This window comes from Amphiura filiformis, chromosome 20 (assembly GCF_039555335.1).
Source record: "Amphiura filiformis chromosome 20, Afil_fr2py, whole genome shotgun sequence".
In the NCBI taxonomy this organism is placed as follows: domain Eukaryota; kingdom Metazoa; phylum Echinodermata; class Ophiuroidea; order Amphilepidida; family Amphiuridae; genus Amphiura; species Amphiura filiformis.
The window spans coordinates 35,218,330-35,238,821 of NC_092647.1; the positions used below are offsets into that span (position 1 = coordinate 35,218,330).

Sequence of the window (20,492 nt, forward strand, 5' to 3'; positions counted from 1 at the left end):
ATTTGCATCATGTTCTTCTAATGCCTTGAAAACGATCATGTATGATTAACATTCACTATAAATATATGTATATGCGTGCGTGACCTGGTTATCTACTCATAATATATTTGTGTCAGATATAAATACTTTTAGCTAATAAATCTTGTACATGACGCTTTATTTGTATACGTGTCACATTGAGGGTATATATCCATGCATCAGTTCTGAAATACTTCCATTGTGAATGGAATCACTGCAAATATACAGGGTGTGACTAATGCTTGGTGCAAAGTGAAATTTAAACAAAAATTGACCTGTCATGACGGGCCAGAAGATAGATACAAGCTGAAAAATAAATTGGATGGAGAACCTTAATTTCATAAAACATTATGCATCTGAAATTTTCACCTTAAGGTTAGCAACTATTTTAAACTGTTGCGATTTGGTTGTTCACATCATCTTGTAAATGCAGTGAGCTTTGGCAAAAATTGCATTGATTAATTCATAGCGAGTGTGCAGAATAATTCAAATATCACAATTTAGGTTATCTATAAGTTGGGTTTGATGACCTTAAGGCAACATAATACAAAAATAATAATTATGCGAAATTTATACAGAAATAAACTCACTGTTGACTTTGTCTGATACAAGTTATGTTTAATAGAGCAACGTCATTATTATGAAATATTTTACAAATATCTGATTTTCAGTAGATAGCATTATGTTATAAACATGTATCAGCTATCTTCAGTAGATAGCATTATGTGATAAACATACAGCTATCTTCAGTAGATAGCATTATGTTATAAACATATAGCTATCTTCAGTAGATAGCATTATGTTATAAACATACAGCTATCTTCAGTAGATAGCATTATGTTATAAACATACAGGTATCTTCAGTAGATAGCATTTTGTTATAAACGTACAGCTATCTTCAGTAGATAGCATTTTGTTATAAACATACATCTATCATCAGCATATAGCAATAATTCGAACATAATTGTTCATTATTTGACGAATTTGATGTCATATTATGTTACCCTTAATTACTTATCATATTGCTGACAGTATTAGACAAATCAGAGGCATATCATCCAAAATTAAATTAAACTGATACAATTATATTTCCTTTTGCAGGTTTATAAGTTTAAGCGAAATCAAGAATACATCAATAATTCGGTTTTGTAGTCACATTTTAAAGGAATGCACATATAATAAGAATGTCATATGGGCTTGTAGAGAAATTCAAACATTTTGAAGCGTAATTTTTGTTTGTTTTGAGTAATCCAGCTATCCAAGTGAATGACCTACTGGATAAATTATTTATAGTAACATAACAGCACCATGCATCCTTTAAGGCAGCAGTCCTTCTATGGCATGATATTATGATTCTATTAGAATTTAGAAGAGTATAGTGTTATATGCAGAAACAAAAATTGGTGTGCGCTTCTTCGGAAGCCGATGGAACTTGCAATATATTTATGGTTTTTGAATTAATTTGTTCTTACTTTTTCCTATCTAAAGATTCACAAGACCTGTTGAACTCCTTAGATCTAAAGTTAGATCCATGTGTTACTAATTACGTTTATCATTAACGGGAAATATACTAAACTTGCCAAACGTGACTTTAATCCATGGAGCCACCTTTAAATCACATGTTTGTTATAGAAAATGGTCAAGTATAAATACGCCGACCGCCCGTCCCCATTGACTTTCCATATTCAATGACGCGTTAGCCAAAGAAACACATATTCCATACTTGCTCTCCCTACAGCATGCGTTAAAGTACAATTTTTACTTAAATTCTAAATTTGACATAATTTCACAGAATTCCCAGAAGCCATGAATAATTACGATGTTCTACTTGCATATAGAGTTACCATGGTAACGGGATTACCATGGTAGCGATAAAATGCTATAATGCCACCAACGAGCTTGAGATGAGAGCGTAATGGAAGGAGGAAATATTGAGCGGGATTTTAGCGAGTTGCCGCCGAGCGGCTTGACTTGCTTGCTTGCACAGACTGCAGTTTGCACTATTACACAGATATAATTATTATAAAAACGCTATTGACCGTGTCAGCGAAGCATCTGCAGAAGATATGGCAATAAATGACTACCTGGTCAACTACAGGTTGTGACCTGTGTGGATACATATAATATGGAAATAATTGTAACATGAAATGAACATGTACCGATGAGAATAATTACGAAGAAATTCAAACAGACATGAATTACCGGGTTATAGTGACGTCTTTTACATCGACGCTTTATATTTGTATCTGTGTCAGGGACGTAACGTGTGGCCAGTGGTGAGTTTATTGTGTTTTCTGCTATATCGTTTACATGACTAGAATGACCAATATAGTTTAACACTTTGCAACGAGTGCCCAACATGTTGATGGAGACAGTGTCGAATTCTATGTTAACATATTTCCTAATTTAACCGATGATATAGAAACGTATCTAGAAGAGCTCTAGCTGTAACTAAAAACTTATGAGATATATTAAACATTATAAAATAAAATAAATGGTAAATTATAAAATATTATAAAATTATACTTATGTTAATTGTTCTGACATATACCGTACATACATTTACTGATATTTCAAAACTGTGATAATATACATTTGGTGTGAAAAATATTCAACTGCAATTAAAAGCTTTAATTTAGAAGCTTAAATTAAGTTTCTGCATAGACAAACTCATTACGAAAGTGACAATTCTGATACGATATGTAATTAGCCTACCGTTTATGTATTTTCGTAAAAAAGACATCAGTATTTTGTCGTCAAATGGAATTTTTTTTTCAATTTGCATCTAATATTATACGGTTATTTATTTATTTATATATATATATATATATGTATTATTATTATTATTATTATTATTGTTATTATTATTATTATTATTATTATTATTATTATTATTATTGTTATTGTTATTACTATTATTATTGTTATTATTATTATTATTATTATTATTATTATTATTATTATTATTATTATCATTATTATTATTATTATTATTGTTATTCTTCTTCTTCTTCTTCTTCTTCTTCTTCTTATTATTATTATTACTATTATTATTATTATTATTATTATTATTATTATTATTATTATTATTATTATTGTTATTATTATTATTATTATTATTATTATTATTATTATTATTGTTATTGTTATTGTTATTATTATTATTATTATTATTATTCATTCATTATTATTATTATTATTATTATTATTGTTCTTCTTCTTCTTCTTCTTCTTCTTCTTCTTCTTCTTCTTCTTCTTATTATTATTATTATTATTACTATTATTATTATTATTACTATTATTATTATTATTATTATTATTATTATTATTATTAATTATCAATCAGCATCATCAACATCATCATCATCATCATCATCATCATCATCATCATCATCATCATCATCATCATCATCATCATCATCATTATCATATAACTGGGATACTAACTAAATTGACCACTTTTGTGTTTTTATACATAATAGCACAATTATGCATATCTTCAAATGTATGACTAAAAGTAAAATAAAATAAATGATAGGTGGTTTAATTTCATTACAGACAATCCAGCAACAAAAATGATTAAACTAGCAAAAGGTCGGTTAAAAAACACCATATATGCCAACGTTTACCCTCGTCAACTCAAAATTCTTTGTATAAAATCAGTAAATATTTTCCACGTAAATCATCAATCATCTCTGACGCCACGTTGAAACAGTGTATATTGTGACAGCATACACAACCATGAGAACATAGCGAAATTGAAATTTAATTGGCAGCGATATTTTTTTAAAGTATACACAAGCCTTTCAATTTCCATGAAATTCATTCCATACCTCATTTGATACTACGGTATCTGGTTTATGAACATGATGGATTTGCATGATTAAATTTAGTGGAAAATTATGTAAAAAAGGAGACATGACGTTCATCTATGAGATGATAGGCCCAATATTTTCGTTAACGCTACGTCTAAAATCAAAACATATCATGTTTATATAAAACAGTGCTTCATACATCTTATATATTGTGATAAAGCGAAATCACACATATCAGAAGCACTTCAATTCATTAGGCGAGCTATGTGAACATGATACGTAATTAAATTGACACAGCTGTAATTAGAGCTTATGAGTTTTCCAAGCCATTGATAGCACTCTATTCGCATCAGATTGTCTGTACCAACCGTATCATTGATGCATCCAATTTGAGATGTGATGAATTCTACACCAATGGAAGACATTGTTATCAGATTTGCGAACATTTTACATCTATCTTCAGTAGATATACTTTACATAGAAGGCAATTATGTTATAAACCCACCGTTATCTTCAGTAGATAGCATTATTTTATAAACATATACAGCTATGTTCGGTAGATAGCATTTTGTTATTTTAAAACATAATACAGCTATGTTCATTAGATAGTATTATGCTATTAACATACAGCTATCTTCAGTACATAGCATTATGTTAAACATGCAGCTATCTTCAGTAGATAGCATTGTTATAAACATACGTATATCACCAGTATATGAAATTATGTTATAAACATACAACTATCTTCAGTAGCTAGCATTATGTTATAAACACACCACTATCATCAGTAGATAGCATTGTATTGTATTATAAACATACAACCACGCAGTATATTCAGTAGATTACGACGAATGTGCCTTCATTAATAAACAATTACGATATCTTCAGAAGGTTGTGTTACGTACCGGATAATAAATAAATAAAATAAAGTACGAGTATCTTCAGTAGATAACATTATGTATCGTCAGAAGGTTATTCACGGGTAATAAAATTTTTGACTTTATCTTAAGTTAATAGCAGTGAAAGGAGGGGAAGCTCAATGAAAGTTCTCTATTTACGAGTTGTGTGCAACTTTTGCACAAAGCTTACGCACTCAGTTTTTTTCATTAAAATTCATGCCCATTTAGAATGCTATAAAACAACATTGAAATGGGATTCACAATCATAGGAAAATAGCTCAAGATTTTTCCGATCGTGTCTCATTTCTATTTGAGCAATAATGGACTCACGTATTTTAAAGCTATAATGTACGATTTGTATCAAATTTTAATTTTGTTATTCTTTAATCAAAATGCTGAATACTGCCAGGAAAAGTTTCTATGTATTCTAAACCAAAACAAGGAGGTAAAGTAAATAAGCTTCACTAGCTAGTTTGGCTGTTTAACGTGGAGTTCTGTGTGTATTCTACATTATGTCAAAATTGCTCTGTTGCCGACCAGACAAACACAATGAATTGAGGGGGTCCCATTTAAAGACCCATTCAGTGATCCCAGTGCAAGTGGAAAAAAATTAAAATTGTCTATAAATTGCTTAAAAGTGAAGGATAAGTCATTCAAATTGTCATTTGGTATTTTTGAAATGACAAATTTGGCAAAAAAAGAAAGAAAACAGCAGTACTGACGAAGTTGAAGCCCCATTCAAATACATGTAGCTAATTTAGATACTGTCAGTATCTAAATTACAGATTCGTGCAAAATGTCTTATTTTGTCTTAAATACACGGCTTTCGGCTGAACCACTCGCAGGCTATGTTAGCATATCTATGACAATGACAAAGATACCAAAAAGATGAGCAAATCACTGAATGGGCCTTTAAGTGTAAGTTGGGACACGTGTAAACATTACAGATAATACCAAAAAATTAGGTTTGGAGAAAAGTGTAAACATTACAAATATGCCCAAAAAAAAATCAGGTTTGAAAAAAACTTAACTAATTTCATGTTTATAAGATCATACATTATGGCTTTAATCAAAGTAGTGTTGTGTATTTGGGGCAATTCATGACCGGATTTCCCCAGTATTGCATTTATATTAAAATTTAAATTTAAAATTAAATTTGATGTTATTTTATCGCACAGGTTCTCGTTTAACAGCCGTTTCAACTTCTCAAATAGTAACATTCTGGGCATGTTCGGGGCATTATTGGTATGGGTTACATTTGGTAGGTAATATTTCGCTTTATAGTTTAATTTGTTTTCTTTTCTTTACAGTGAATGTTTATGTACAAGTGCCTCCAACATTGACCGACGTAACATTACAGGTATGGAAATCGTATAAAAAAGTAAACAATGTGAAATGTGTTTAACTAATGTTTCCCTTAAGGGGGTACTACACCCCTGGCCATTTTATGCCTATTTTTGCATTTTTCTAAAAAATTATAGCCCATTGGTGACAAGTAAGATATGTATGTTATAGGGGCAAGGACTACAACTACTGTAATGAAAATTCAGCAACTCAAAGCAAGTAGTTATTGATTTATTGATCAAATATTGGTTTTCCACCATTTTTGACTGTAACCCCACAATTTTTGTATGTGCTGGAATAAAATTTCCAGTGGAGTAGTTGTAGACCTTGCCCCTATAATATACATATCTTACTTGTCACCAATACGCTATAATTTTTGAGAAAAATGCAAAAATAGGCACAAAATTGGCCAGGGGTGTAGTACCCCCTTAAGTTTGTGAATTCCAAATATAAATAAGACAAGAAAAGATGGCTTCCTATGTCCATTTGAAAAGTATAGAAGGCTTGCTAAAATGCAAAATAAAAATAATAATTTCACAATACATTGGCCATTATTGAAATAATACAAATACACCTAAATATACTGCGCAGAAATACATCTTACACTCTTACATTTCTTGCGCGCAGTATATCATTATATGAAGTGGTTCGTGAAATAATGACATTACAAATGTGTAGAATTCTGAACATTTGATGTTTGCTATTACCGTATGCGTTAATTAAAGCTTGCTTGGCTGGCTGTGTTATTCAATTAATTCATAAAGTATGCATGACTGCAAGATTTCAATGGCATCTCACAATTTTTATGTTGATGTTCTTGACGCTATAATTTTGTTTTTTTAAAATGCTAATGTAGTGCAAAATGAAAAGAAAAAATAATGTCTTGTCAATTATAAAGACACCAAATTTTGATGGACATTGTCAGAGTTTTTTAATGATTTGTACCTCACATTGAAGTCTGTACCAAACCCAATAAAATTAGAAATAGAAACAATCCATAGAACAGTATGGTGGTATCCCACAAAGTTTACAACATACCATATAATAAGTGCACAGTCCTGTGGAGGAAAAATAAAAGTTAACCTTTGGATTTCCAAGTTTGCTTTCTGAAAAACAACTGGAATTCAAATTGCCAATGCTGTTAAATGAATGAAACATCACAGAATTAGTCAAAGTGAATCTCTCAAATTCAAGATTTCTGATTTTGAATTATTTTACTTTAAAAGCCTAGATTTCCAAAAATTAAAACCAGAAAATAAGAAAGCGCAATGATTTGTTGTGCGCTACACACGTAATGCCTTATAGACAATTAAGCCTCAGCACACTTTAAAGGTTATCGCTGACCATTACGGCCCCATATCATTCCACAAACCATTAAATAAGAACACAGGGACATGCAGCTAAGAAGCGCACACCCTAGACATTCCACAATCGACCTTCGCAGCCAGGATCAGCTCCCCGAGTTTCGTACAAGGTACAACGAGACAATTAGCAGTAACTTCCTTGTCCAGGGGAATTTCAAGCTATTTGTTTTTATTTTTTTATTTGCTTTTTTCGGGTTTTGACAACCCTGGATAACCCAAAAAAGTCTCTATTGAAGCTTATTTCCATTGGGGTCCATTTGAAATCTTGAACATTTTCTTCATATTTCAGACGTCTTGTTGAATTATTTAGTATTCAGCAGAAACCCCTGACTGACCTATTGTCCTGTAGCGACCTTTCGATAAAGCTTGTAGCTTAGCAATAAATGTATAGGAAGGCTGGTTTACTTCATATAGATGGCCTCTTCCATGCGCTGTTACACAGGAAATTATATTTCTTGGTGGTCGCATATCGCAATTAATACTAGGATATCATTTTTGCTTGTTTGTTGAATACATTATTTATAATCAACATAGCATTCAATTTTCCTTTTCACTACATGAATAATACAATAATGTCTTGGTCAAAATATTATTTTATATTTGTCGTTGACTACGGGTTCATCTTAATCAGGTCAGACAATCATTAAAACAAGGGAAAGTAACATGTTTATGTAATAAGTAGACCTATCATAGTAATGTATATAAATATTAACGTATATCAATATATGGTCTGCAACAAATGTTTTTTTTTTGTCGGGTTTTGACAACCCTGGATAACCCTGGATAACCCAAGAATCTCCACCGCCGGGAATTGAACCCGGGACCTTGTGCACTAAAGGCAAGTACCCTGACCATTTATAGACCACGCTCTCCGCCCTACAATGTACTTGTATCGATATTGCTTATCCAATTCATTATATCTGAGCCTATGATCAAAATATTATATGCAGTTTTCTAGTCTTATGAAACTAAATTTACTAAAAGTGCTATATTAAAATTGTCAAAACAAAACACCGAAACCTTCACAATGGTGCCAGTGTTTTATTCATCTCCTTTAACGAAAAGTGTCAAATTCACTTGCTTTTAAAGTGAAGCTCTATTGATATATTTTTGACTAGTCATTAACTAGTGATCACCATACATTGCAATTGTGATAATAGCAATATGCATGAACGCTAGAACATAGTGTGCTTAATATAGATCTTGTCAAAATGAAAAATTAATCAGGAGCAAAGGACTCGCTAAAAATAGAAGCCATAAATCATCCAAAGTGAGTTTTATCTGACAACTATTTAATGAAAAATTATCCATAATCTCGCGTTCTCTATCCACACAAAATTATTGTCGCTTGTAAGCTTTCTTTATCTACCATTGGGGAAAGATAAGAGAATTAGGCAGACAACTCGAAAGACAGGTAGTCCGAAAGACGGTAATGAAAAAGCGGATGAAAAGTAGAAATTTAGTTGCTTAGCTCAGAAAAGAAAAGAAAACAGAAAGGCAGTGTGGCGGCGGAATCATTAAAATTTAGGGGAACGAGCATATTTTTGTGTGCCGGTTTAACTGGGACATTTGCGCGAAAAAAATTGAGTTAGCTTGGCGCAATGGTTAGGGTACTTGCTTTTAGTGCACAAGGTCCCGGGTTCAATTCCCGGCGGTGGCGATTTGCATGGATATTGACTTGGAAAAAAAATCTGAAATTAATTGGCAGCCTCTGTAGATTAAATTCAGACTTCCGCTCTCCCCATGGTTTATTTAGAATTGGGTAAATGAATCATGAAAGTACTCCGTCCTTCGGAGGGACGTTAAGCCGTCGGTCCCGTGTGCAGAGAGCCATACCTGTACATGTATCTCACAGCCAGTTTTGAAAAGAGTAGGGTGTTAACCCCTGACTGTTCCCAATTTATTTTACACGAGAGCATGCTAACCACCGCCAAGGTTCGAACCCACAACCTCTCTCACCATAGAGCTAACTTGACTGCTTAGTCCGGAAATCCGAACTCCTCTCTAGGAATGTGCATTTCTAAATCTGCGACACATCATTAGTATCAATTGGCGTTTACATACGAATCAATATGTCAGAAATATTCACTGTCAACTATTAAGTATAAACAAACAAAAACTCACATTTGAGAAGATAATACCAAATTAAAGTTTTTTTGGGTAATATGAAACATTTGCATGCTGTATCCAATTTACAGTTGCCTACTCTTAATACGTTTTTCAATTATTTCATCCAAAGAGAGGAATGTATGGTAATTCGGTTAAAGGTTTTAGTGTTTATTTATTTTTGGGCTCAACCTGTCACCACTAGCCCATTTCTCTCATTTGATGTTATTGGTTACCATACGACATCTAACTGTAACGAGAGGATAAATATTTGATCAATTTTGCAGCCCGCAGTTTATGTATATATCATTTAACTTATGGATAACTATTGTAATCTAGTTATGATTCTCCTATCAATTCCTGCCCATCTCCATTGGTGGCGGAAGCTGGGGTGGGGACGGAAATGACACGCCCCCTATAAAATCAAGCAATAATTGCACTGTGCATCTTCAGTTTTAGCGCGAAAAACATCATTATTGGGGGGGGGGGGGAATAGTGTAATATTGCATAATTTTGCGAGCTACGCTGCCCCATCAAATTCCAAAATATACCTTCATTCTGGGCAAAAATAGTCGGAAGTTTTTTTCGCGCAAATGTCCCAGTTAAACCGGCACACAAAAATATGCTCGTCCCCCTGAATTTTAAGCGCAATGATTTGTTGTGCGCTACACACGTAATGCCTTATAGACAATTAAGCCTCAGCACACTTTAAAGGTTATCGCTGACCATTACGGCCCCATATCATTCCACAAACCATTAAATAAGAACACAGGGACATGCAGCTAAGAAGCGCACACCCTAGACAAAAGTAGAAATTTAGTTGCTTAGCTCAGAAAAGAAAAGAAAACAGAAAGGCAGTGTGGCGGCGGAATCATTAAAATTTAGGGGGACGAGCATATTTTTGTGTGCCGGTTTAACTGGGACATTTGCGCGAAAAAAATTGAGTTAGCTTGGCGCAATGGTTAGGGTACTTGCTTTTAGTGCACAAGGTCCCGGGTTCAATTCCCGGCGGTGGCGATTTGCATGGATATTGACTTGGAAAAAAAATCTGAAATTAATTGGCAGCCTCTGTAGATTAAATTCAGACTTCCGCTCTCCCCATGGTTTATTTAGAATTGGGTAAATGAATCATGAAAGTACTCCGTCCTTCGGAGGGGACGTTAAGCCGTCGGTCCCGTGTGCAGAGAGCCATACCTGTACATGTATCTCACAGCCAGTTTTGAAAAGAGTAGGGTGTTAACCCCTGACTGTTCCCAATTTATTTTACACGAGAGCATGCTAACCACCGCCAAGGTTCGAACCCACAACCTCTCTCACCATAGAGCTAACTTGACTGCTTAGTCCGGAAATCCGAACTCCTCTCTAGGAATGTGCATTTCTAAATCTGCGACACATCATTAGTATCAATTGGCGTTTACATACGAATCAATATGTCAGAAATATTCACTGTCAACTATTAAGTATAAACAAACAAAACTCACATTTGAGAAGATAATACCAAATTAAAGTTTTTTTGGGTAATATGAAACATTTGCATGCTGTATCCAATTTACAGTTGCCTACTCTTAATACGTTTTTCAATTATTTCATCCAAAGAGAGGAATGTATGGTAATTCGGTTAAAGGTTTTAGTGTTTATTTATTTTTGGGCTCAACCTGTCACCACTAGCCCATTTCTCTCATTTGATGTTATTGGTTACCATACGACATCTAACTGTAACGAGAGGATAAATATTTGATCAATTTTGCAGCCCGCAGTTTATGTATATATCATTTAACTTATGGATAACTATTGTAATCTAGTTATGATTCTCCTATCAATTCCTGCCCATCTCCATTGGTGGCGGAAGCTGGGGTGGGGACGGAAATGACACGCCCCCTATAAAATCAAGCAATAATTGCACTGTGCATCTTCATTTTTAGCGCGAAAAACATCATTTTGGGGGGGGGGGAATAGTGTAATATTGCATAATTTTGCGAGCTACGCTGCCCCATCAAATTCCAAAATATACCTTCATTCTGGGCAAAAATAGTCGGAAGTTTTTTTCGCGCAAATGTCCCAGTTAAACCGGCACACAAAAATATGCTCGTCCCCCTGAATTTTAATGATTCCGCCGCAACACTGCCTTTCTGTTTTCTTTTCTTTTCTGAGCTAAGCAACTAAATTTCTACTTTTCATCCGCTTTTTCATTACCGTCTTTCGGACTACCTGTCTTTCGAGTTGTCTGTCTAATTCTCTTATCTTTCCCCAATGGTAGATAAAGAAAGCTTACAAGCGACAATAATTTTGTGTGGATAGAGAACGCGAGATTATGGATAATTTTTCATTAAATAGTTGTCACTTTGGATGATTTATGGCTTCTATTTTTAGCGAGTCCTTTGCTCCTGATTAATTTTTAATTTTGACAAGATCAAGCACACTATGTTCTAGCGTTCATGCATATTGCTATTATCACAATTGCAATGTATGGTGATCACTAGTTAATGACTAGTCAAAAATATATCAATAGAGCTTCACTTCAAAACGACGTTAGACTTTTAAAAGCAAGTGAATTTGACACTTTTTGTTAAAGGAGATGAATAAAACACTGGCACCATTGTGAAGGTTTCGGTGTTTTGTTTTGACAATTTTACTATAGCACTTTTAGTAAATGTAGTTTCATAAGACTAGAAAACTGCATATAATATTTTGATCATAGGCTCAGATATAATGAATTGGATAAGCAATATCGATACAAGTACATCGTAGGGCGGAGAGCGTGGTCTATAAATGGTCAGGGTACTTGCCTTTAGTGCACGAGGTCCCGGGTTCAATTCCCGGCGGTGGAGATTCTTGGGTTATCCAGGGTTATCCAGGGTTGTCAAAACCCGACAAAAAAAAAAAAAAAAAAAACATTTGTTGCAGACCATATATTGATATACGTTAATATTGATATACATTACTATGATAGGTCTACATGTTACATAAACATGTTACTTTCCCTTGTTTTAATGATTTTCTGACCTGATTAAGATGAACCCGTAGTCAACGACAAATATAAAATAATATTTTGACCAAGACATTATTGTATTATTCATGTAGTGAAAAGGAAAATTGAATGCTATGTTGATTATAAATAATGTATTCAACAAACAAGCAAAAATGATATCCTAGTATTAATTGCGATATGCGACCACCAAGAAATATAATTTCCTGTGTAACAGCGCATGGAAATTGCCATGAAGTAAACCAGCCTTCCTATACATTTATTGCTAAGCTACAAGCTTTACTGAAAGGTCGCTACAGGACAATAGGTCAGTCAGGGGTTAAACCGGCACACAAAAATATGCTCGTCCCCCTAAATTTTAATGATTCCGCCGCCACACTGCCTTTCTGTTTTCTTTTCTTTTCTGAGCTAAGCAACTAAATTTCTACTTTTCATCCGCTTTTTCATTACCGTCTTTCGGACTACCTGTCTTTCGAGTTGTCTGTCTAATTCTCTTATCTTTCCCCAATGGTAGATAAAGAAAGCTTACAAGCGACAATAATTTTGTGTGGATAGAGAACGCGAGATTATGGATAATTTTTCATTAAATAGTTGTCACTTTGGATGATTTATGGCTTCTCTTTTTAGCCAGTCCTTTGCTCCTGATTTATTTTTCATTTTGCCAAGATCAAGCACACTATGTTCTAGCGTTCATGCATATTGCTATTATCACAATTGCAATGTATGGTGATCACTAGTTAATAAATAATCAAAAATATATCAATAGAGCTTCACTTCAAAACGACGTTAGACTTTTAAAAGCAAGTGAATTTGACACTTTTTGTTAAAGGAGATGAATAAAACACTGGCACCATTGTGAAGGTTTCGGTGTTTTGTTTTGACAATTTTACTATAGCACTTTTAGTAAATGTAGTTTCATAAGACTAGAAAACTGCATATAATATTTTGATCATAGGCTCAGATATAATGAATTGGATAAGCAATATCGATACAAGTACATCGTAGGGCGGAGAGCGTGGTCTATAAATGGTCAGGGTACTTGCCTTTAGTGCACGAGGTCCCGGGTTCAATTCCCGGCGGTGGAGATTCTTGGGTTATCCAGGGTTATCCAGGGTTGTCAAAACCCGACAAAAAAAAAAAAAAAAAAAAAAAACATTTGTTGCAGACCATATATTGATATACGTTAATATTGATATACATTACTATGATAGGTCTACATGTTACATAAACATGTTACTTTCCCTTGTTTTAATGATTTTCTGACCTGATTAAGATGAACCCGTAGTCAACGACAAATATAAAATAATATTTTGACCAAGACATTATTGTATTATTCATGTAGTGAAAAGGAAAATTGAATGCTATGTTGATTATAAATAATGTATTCAACAAACAAGCAAAAATGATATCCTAGTATTAATTGCGATATGCGACCACCAAGAAATATAATTTCCTGTGTAACAGCGCATGGAAATTGCCATGAAGTAAACCAGCCTTCCTATACATTTATTGCTAAGCTACAAGCTTTACTGAAAGGTCGCTACAGGACAATAGGTCAGTCAGGGGTTTCTGCTGAATATTAAATAATTCAACAAGACGTCTGAAATATGAAGAAAATGTTCAAATTTGTAAAATGATTTAATGACTTTCCAATGACAAGTTTAAGTGTTTGTGGCTAAGAAATATTTTCTCCAATGTGTGTTTTAAATGAACATGAAAGCTACGAACCAAACCTTATTCCTAATCATATACTAGTTGCTTGGTCAGTAACAGAAGCTCGTCATCTTCATTACAACCTACATTTACACTCAAAATATAAGCAAATGTTACGGTGTATCCTGTCTTCCATTTACGGTGTTACCAAATGGCCGAAGGTTGAGTACGGTAATGTGGTTTCATGTCATCGATTTCGGATATTTTGTTTTTGCATGAGACGTTAAAATAAATACGGCACATTCGAGAAGAAATTGTCAACGCTGATAATTACGTACGCATTTGCCCAGGTTATAGAAGCAGAAGAAATGAATCAATTTTGTGCCATTGTCTTACAAGCTGTTACGCCAGAAAAAAGCAAGAGAAAAATAAACAAAATAAACAAAAAAACAAAGAAAAACCAACCCCTCTAAAAACAGATGGTAATTGTTTTAGTATTGGTACAAGAAATTACATCCTTAGGACACTGGCGATCAAATTGGGTGCTTATATACCTCGGAATTTCCAATGCAGTTAACTGCATTTATTATTATTATTATTATTATTATTATTGTTATTATTATTATTATTATTATTATTATTATTATTATTATTATTATTATTATTATTATTATTATTATTATTATTATTATTATTATTAACTACAGTTAACTGCATTTTGCATTAAAGAATGTATTAAATGGTGGCCACCCAGGAGTTGGTAAATTTACATTACTTGCGCGTTTGTTTTTCTAGACTCGGCTAACGTAAACATCCTATAATGTCCCAGCAAACGATAATAATAATAATAATTTAAATAATAATAATAATAATAATAATAATTTAAATAATAATAATAATAATAATAATAATAATAATAATAATAATAATAATAATAATGTCTGAATGTATCTGCTAGAAAAGCAACAACTTCAAGGAGAGCCACGAATCCTGAGTCCCAGAAGAAAATAATTTTTTGAACCATTACTATAAGTTTTACGAATGATATTGATGTTGATAAAGAGAGAGATATGTCTTTCTGCAATTCCCAATTACCTCCAGCATGTTAATATAACGTTTACAAAATTCTAATTTGTGGAAAGGTCATTCAAAACACGTGTCTTTATTTTTTTTAGAAATATACAGAGTTGTACTTGATCATGTTCCGGAAAATGCCTCCATAACCTAGTTAGTCTGGTGATAGTAATTACTTGAATATAAAGACAACGCTACATATACACAATACCGTACACAATAAAATTAAATGATACAAATAAATTCGATTCAAAACCTTATTAAAGTATGTCGCCTTTTATTTACATCAGCTGCAACGCTGGAGTTCAAATGTTCAATATATCAATCTATGCCTTTTCTCATGCAAGTTTTTACATGCATAGCACATTCAGTTTAATACTTTCCTATAGACAGCAGGATTTACAATTTTGTTTTACGTCTAGCTGCACTAATTTGTCGCTGTTCGAAATGTAAGTCTAGAAGTTGATTCTGATTTTTTCTTATAAAAATAACACGGGTTATTTGAACTAATAAGAGATAATCCTTGGCATGCGTGCAATCATTTGAATTTACCGAATGTATTTTTCAATGTGTTTTTTCACGCAGACGCACAAGGAACCTCGATAGTCATTCAAAATAACCTAAACGCAAATCATGTTTGTCTTCGACGTTTTATAGATGCTCAAATAAGAATTGAAAAGGAAGCAGTAATATTGTTTGCAGACACGGAACAATTATAATAAAACAGTATGCCAAAAGTTACAGTTTTGCTCACAATATTGTGCTGAAACTGTTATGTCGCCAAAAAATTGTCTGCATAAGCAAAGGAAGGGTATAAACAATGCACAAGTCATTAGACTGCAAATGGGATATCGCCAGACGGGCTGTGTTCTGAAGTGACGGAGCTGTAAATAACATGAGTAGAAAAATAATCTTGGTGTGTTATGAGAAAAATTGCTGAGTGATGACACGCTCTGTGAGGGGAGGGGATTTTTTTATAAGCATGTCATATTGACAATTATTGTGATGTGATTTTACAGTACTCCATAACGGATCCCAAATGGGATTAGGTTACGCTGTGCATGCAGAGTTCATACGAGATTTTCGTAAAATTGTAGTAAAATATTGACAAAACAATTATCTTGTTTTTAATTTCATGACCATATTATGACTTTGAGTATATGATAGATAATACAGAAATACTATTAAACATATTTAATATTTTTCTAGTGGTTCTTGTAATTCAATTTTATCATTTAGGACTAAGCAGTAAAGGAAATGTGTACTCAGATGTAGCATGATACGGTAAACACTATTACCACTGGCACAGGACGCGGAAGCAAACATACATTATTATATGAATTCAAAAGTGAACCTGGCTCAAAAAATGGACAATGACTGATATGCTGTCACGCAAATTGTTATAAATTTCACATCAACTGCATTTCCTTTTATACACACCATTAATATACGACAATTTACATTTACTCTCTAAAGCGACAAGATAATCTTTTAAAGCGCTAAGGCCAGGCTAGTTTGGTCGAGATGTATAGGGAAGGGGTCATTTTATAGTCAAATTGCCGGTCAAGTGGCTTTAAAAAGGTGTGATTAGGACGTGTGTTTAACTGACCTGACTTGGAAATAAAATATTATCAGCTTTCATAAGATTCGGGTATTGCTACTGTATTTTTGTTGTTATTTGTTTCTTTGTTGTTGTTGTTGTTTATGGAGAGGGGTTGCACTACATGTAAGTGTGCCAATGCCATTTTGTTTTTTTTATTGGCTCAATCTGCCACCACTAGCCCATTTTTCTCATTTGATGTTATTGGTTACCATACGACATCTAATTGTAACGAGAGGATAAATAATTTATTTGATCAGTTTTGCAGCCCGCAGTTTATGTATATATATAGCATTTAACTACAGACTTGACATTTAATATGGAATATTTTTTCGCAAAATTCCAAGACTGGTCTGAACGGAGTCTGCGTAAACCGCACGAGCTAAATATTAATTGGGGTGTGTCGGGAGATGGTGTCAAATAGTTGTTGGATAGTAAACGTGCTTTCCATAAGTTTACATTATGGTGCTCTTAATGTAGCGGATTTGCCTAAAATGGCAGATTTAGGGAGGCTGAATTTGATCTTTGTGGTGGACACAATTTCGGACTTTATGCAACATCGTGCTGTTATTATCATATTTATAGGGGTTTGAGGTGATATTTCTTAAACTTTGTCAGCAATTGGCATTCATCACAGCTGAAATACGCTTGTAACGTACCAATTTTTTGAACACGGGAGGAGCCTAAAAATAAGGCTCCTAAGAGTGGTACATACTCAGAAAGTTTGAATGGGCCCCTGGGGTCAAATGTTAAAAACAACTACAAGGATTCCTGGTTATCCAATGAACTCACGCTGTTCCTTTGTGTACATTAAGTCTATAACATTTGGTCCCAGAGGACCATTCAAACTCTCTTAGTGCGAACCACTTTTAAGAGCCATATTTTGTAAAGCTCCTCCCACTTTCAATACTGGTAGATTACAAGTGAATTTCAGTTCTGACGAACACTTATTGGTATTTACGTTCAGTAAAAGCGCCTCAAAACCTCAATAAATTTGATAATATCAGAATAATGTTGCTCAAATTCAGAAATTTTACCACCACAAAAATCAAATCCAGTCTCTCTAAATCCGCCATTTTAGGCTAATTCAATCAATTATGAGCGCCATAATGTAAACTAATGGAAAGCACATTTTCTGTCAAACAATATTTTACACCATCTCCCGACACACCCCAATTAATATTTAGCCCGTGCGGTTTATGCAGATCCCTTTCAGACAGGTCTGGGAAGTTTGCGGAAAATATTGCATATTAAATGTCAAGTCTGTATTATAATTTAGTTATGATTTGTTGATTTATTTTCTAGTCTGGCTACACTCCTATCTACTCCTGCCCATCTCATGTGGCGGAAGCAGGGGGTGGGGACGGAAATGACACGTCCCCCTACGTTTCCTCTGTGGCCGTCCCCGTAAAAATCCTAATAGACAAAAAATAAAGTTGCACTGTGCATATTCCTTTTTAGCGCGAAAAACACCATGTTTTTTTTGGGGGAAAAATAAGGTAAAATTGCATAATTTGGCGCGCTACGCTGCCCCATAAAATACCAGAATTTACATTAATTTTGGACAAAAATAGTCTCAAATTGCAATTTTTTCCCTCAAATATCCCAGCAATACCGGGATATAATATACTCGTCCCCTAAACTTTAATTCCTCCGACGCCACTGCTCTCCTCCCCTGTTTTCGCATCTAAGCTAAATCTCAATGCATTAATATTGACTATTCAACTATACTACTTTCCGCCCGCTTTCTCATTACCCTCTTTCGGACTACCTGTTTTTCGAGTTGTCTGCCCAATTCTCTTATCTTTCCCCAATAGTAGATAAAGAATGCTTAATTTTGTGTGGACAGAGAACGCGAGATTATGGATAATTTTTCATTAAATAGTTGTCAGATAAAACTCACTTTGGATGATTTATGGCTTCTATTTTTAGCAAGTCCTTTGCTCCTGATTAATTTTTCATTTTGACAAGATCAAGCACACTATGTTCTAGCGTTCAGTTCATGCATATTACTATTATCACAATGGCAATGTATGGTGATCACTAGTTAATGACTAGTCAAAAGTATCAATAACGCTTCACTTCAAAACGACGTTAGATTTTTTAAAGGAATTGGATATTTGTCACCTTTCGTTAAAGGAGATGAATAAAACACTGACACCATTGTGAAGGTTTTGTTTTAAAATAGCATTTTTAATTTCATAAGACTAGAAAATTGCATATATTAATTTTGATCATAGGTTCAGATATAATGAATTGGATAAGCAATATCGATACAAATACATTTGTTGCAGACCATATATTGATATACGTTAATATTAATATAAATTACTATGATAGGCCTACTTATTACATAAACATGTTACTTTCACTTGTTTTAATGATTACAATGATTGTCTGACCTGGTTAAGATGAACCCGTGGTCAACGACAAATATAAAATAATATTTTGACCCAAATATTATTTTATTATTCATGTAGTGAAAAGGAAAATTGAATGCTATGTTAATTATAAATAATGTATTCAACAAACAAGCACAAACTGATATCCTAGTATTAACTGCGATATGCGACCACCAAGAAATATAATTTCCTGTGTGTAACAGCGCATGGAAATTGCCATCCATTACTCGTTGACTGCCGATAAAACGCCCAATAAAGACTAAGTCACCGGACCGCGCCGGCCAGTTAAAGTACATGCCCTATCACACCACTCCACACCATACATAAATTCTCCCAGTCACATTTCCCAAATATGAAATTAAAAAAGTCAAATTTTAATTTACTTCTTTTAAAGTTTGGCAGAGGCGGGGTTCGAACTCACGGCGCAACGCTTAGTACTCTATGAGCCTAGCGCCTTAGACCACTAGGCCACTTGTCTTCTTGTTATTCAGCTGAAACTTATTTAAAAATATAATCGCAACTTCAACATAGGCCTACCACGTGACAAGCAAAGGCAGAAAACGTATTATATTTTGGAATTTTATCTGCTTAAAACATTAATGTGTATTATAATAGAGCTACCATTATTTATATTGTTGAATTCTCAAGCGCATAGAGACAATTAATACGAGCGTCCTATGATACATACACAATACATAAAATCGATTTTGATCTTCGGCATTACTCGGTGACCTCCGATAAAACGCCCAATAACGCCGGTCAGTTAAAAAAATGCTTAAGTACATGCCCTATTCAGTATCGAAGTTACGTAATGTTACTATGTCAACGGGATCACGCGCTAGAGTAATGAACCACGATCGAAATGATCACCACATAAAGTATATGGCACTCGAAGGCATACCAAAGTAGCGTGATCCGGTAACCAAGAGAATTACGTAACCACTTCGATGCTGAATTGAGATAAGCAATCCTTTTGTGATATGTCCATTCATCCATATAATAATAGCAATCAGATTTTTGGATGGATGTTTTACACAGTGATTGGAGAAGAAGCTATGTAAATAATCAAAAGTACATGTCTACAAATTGACAAGGACAACTCCTTTTGTCAAAATTGTTTTCACCTATTGCTCAGTATGTTAATTAATCCGATTAATTACGTAATTTCGCCAGCGTATGATATATCAGTACTAATATGCAGGCCCAAGGAGGTTAGATATAGAAAGAAGAG

The 20,492-nt window shown here is 33.7% G+C and overlaps 1 protein-coding gene across 1 annotated transcript in view; it reads left to right on the forward strand.

Moving 5' to 3' along the window:
• Positions 1-1,840: 1,840 nt before the first annotated feature.
• The window catches only part of LOC140142713 (uncharacterized), a 36,692-nt gene continuing 18,040 nt past the window's right edge, over positions 1,841-20,492 (forward strand). Inside the window, exons 1-2 of the mRNA XM_072164713.1 lie at positions 1,841-2,294; positions 6,043-6,092. The gene's annotated coding sequence lies outside the window, so the exon portion shown is untranslated. The remainder of the gene's footprint in view (positions 2,295-6,042; positions 6,093-20,492) is intronic.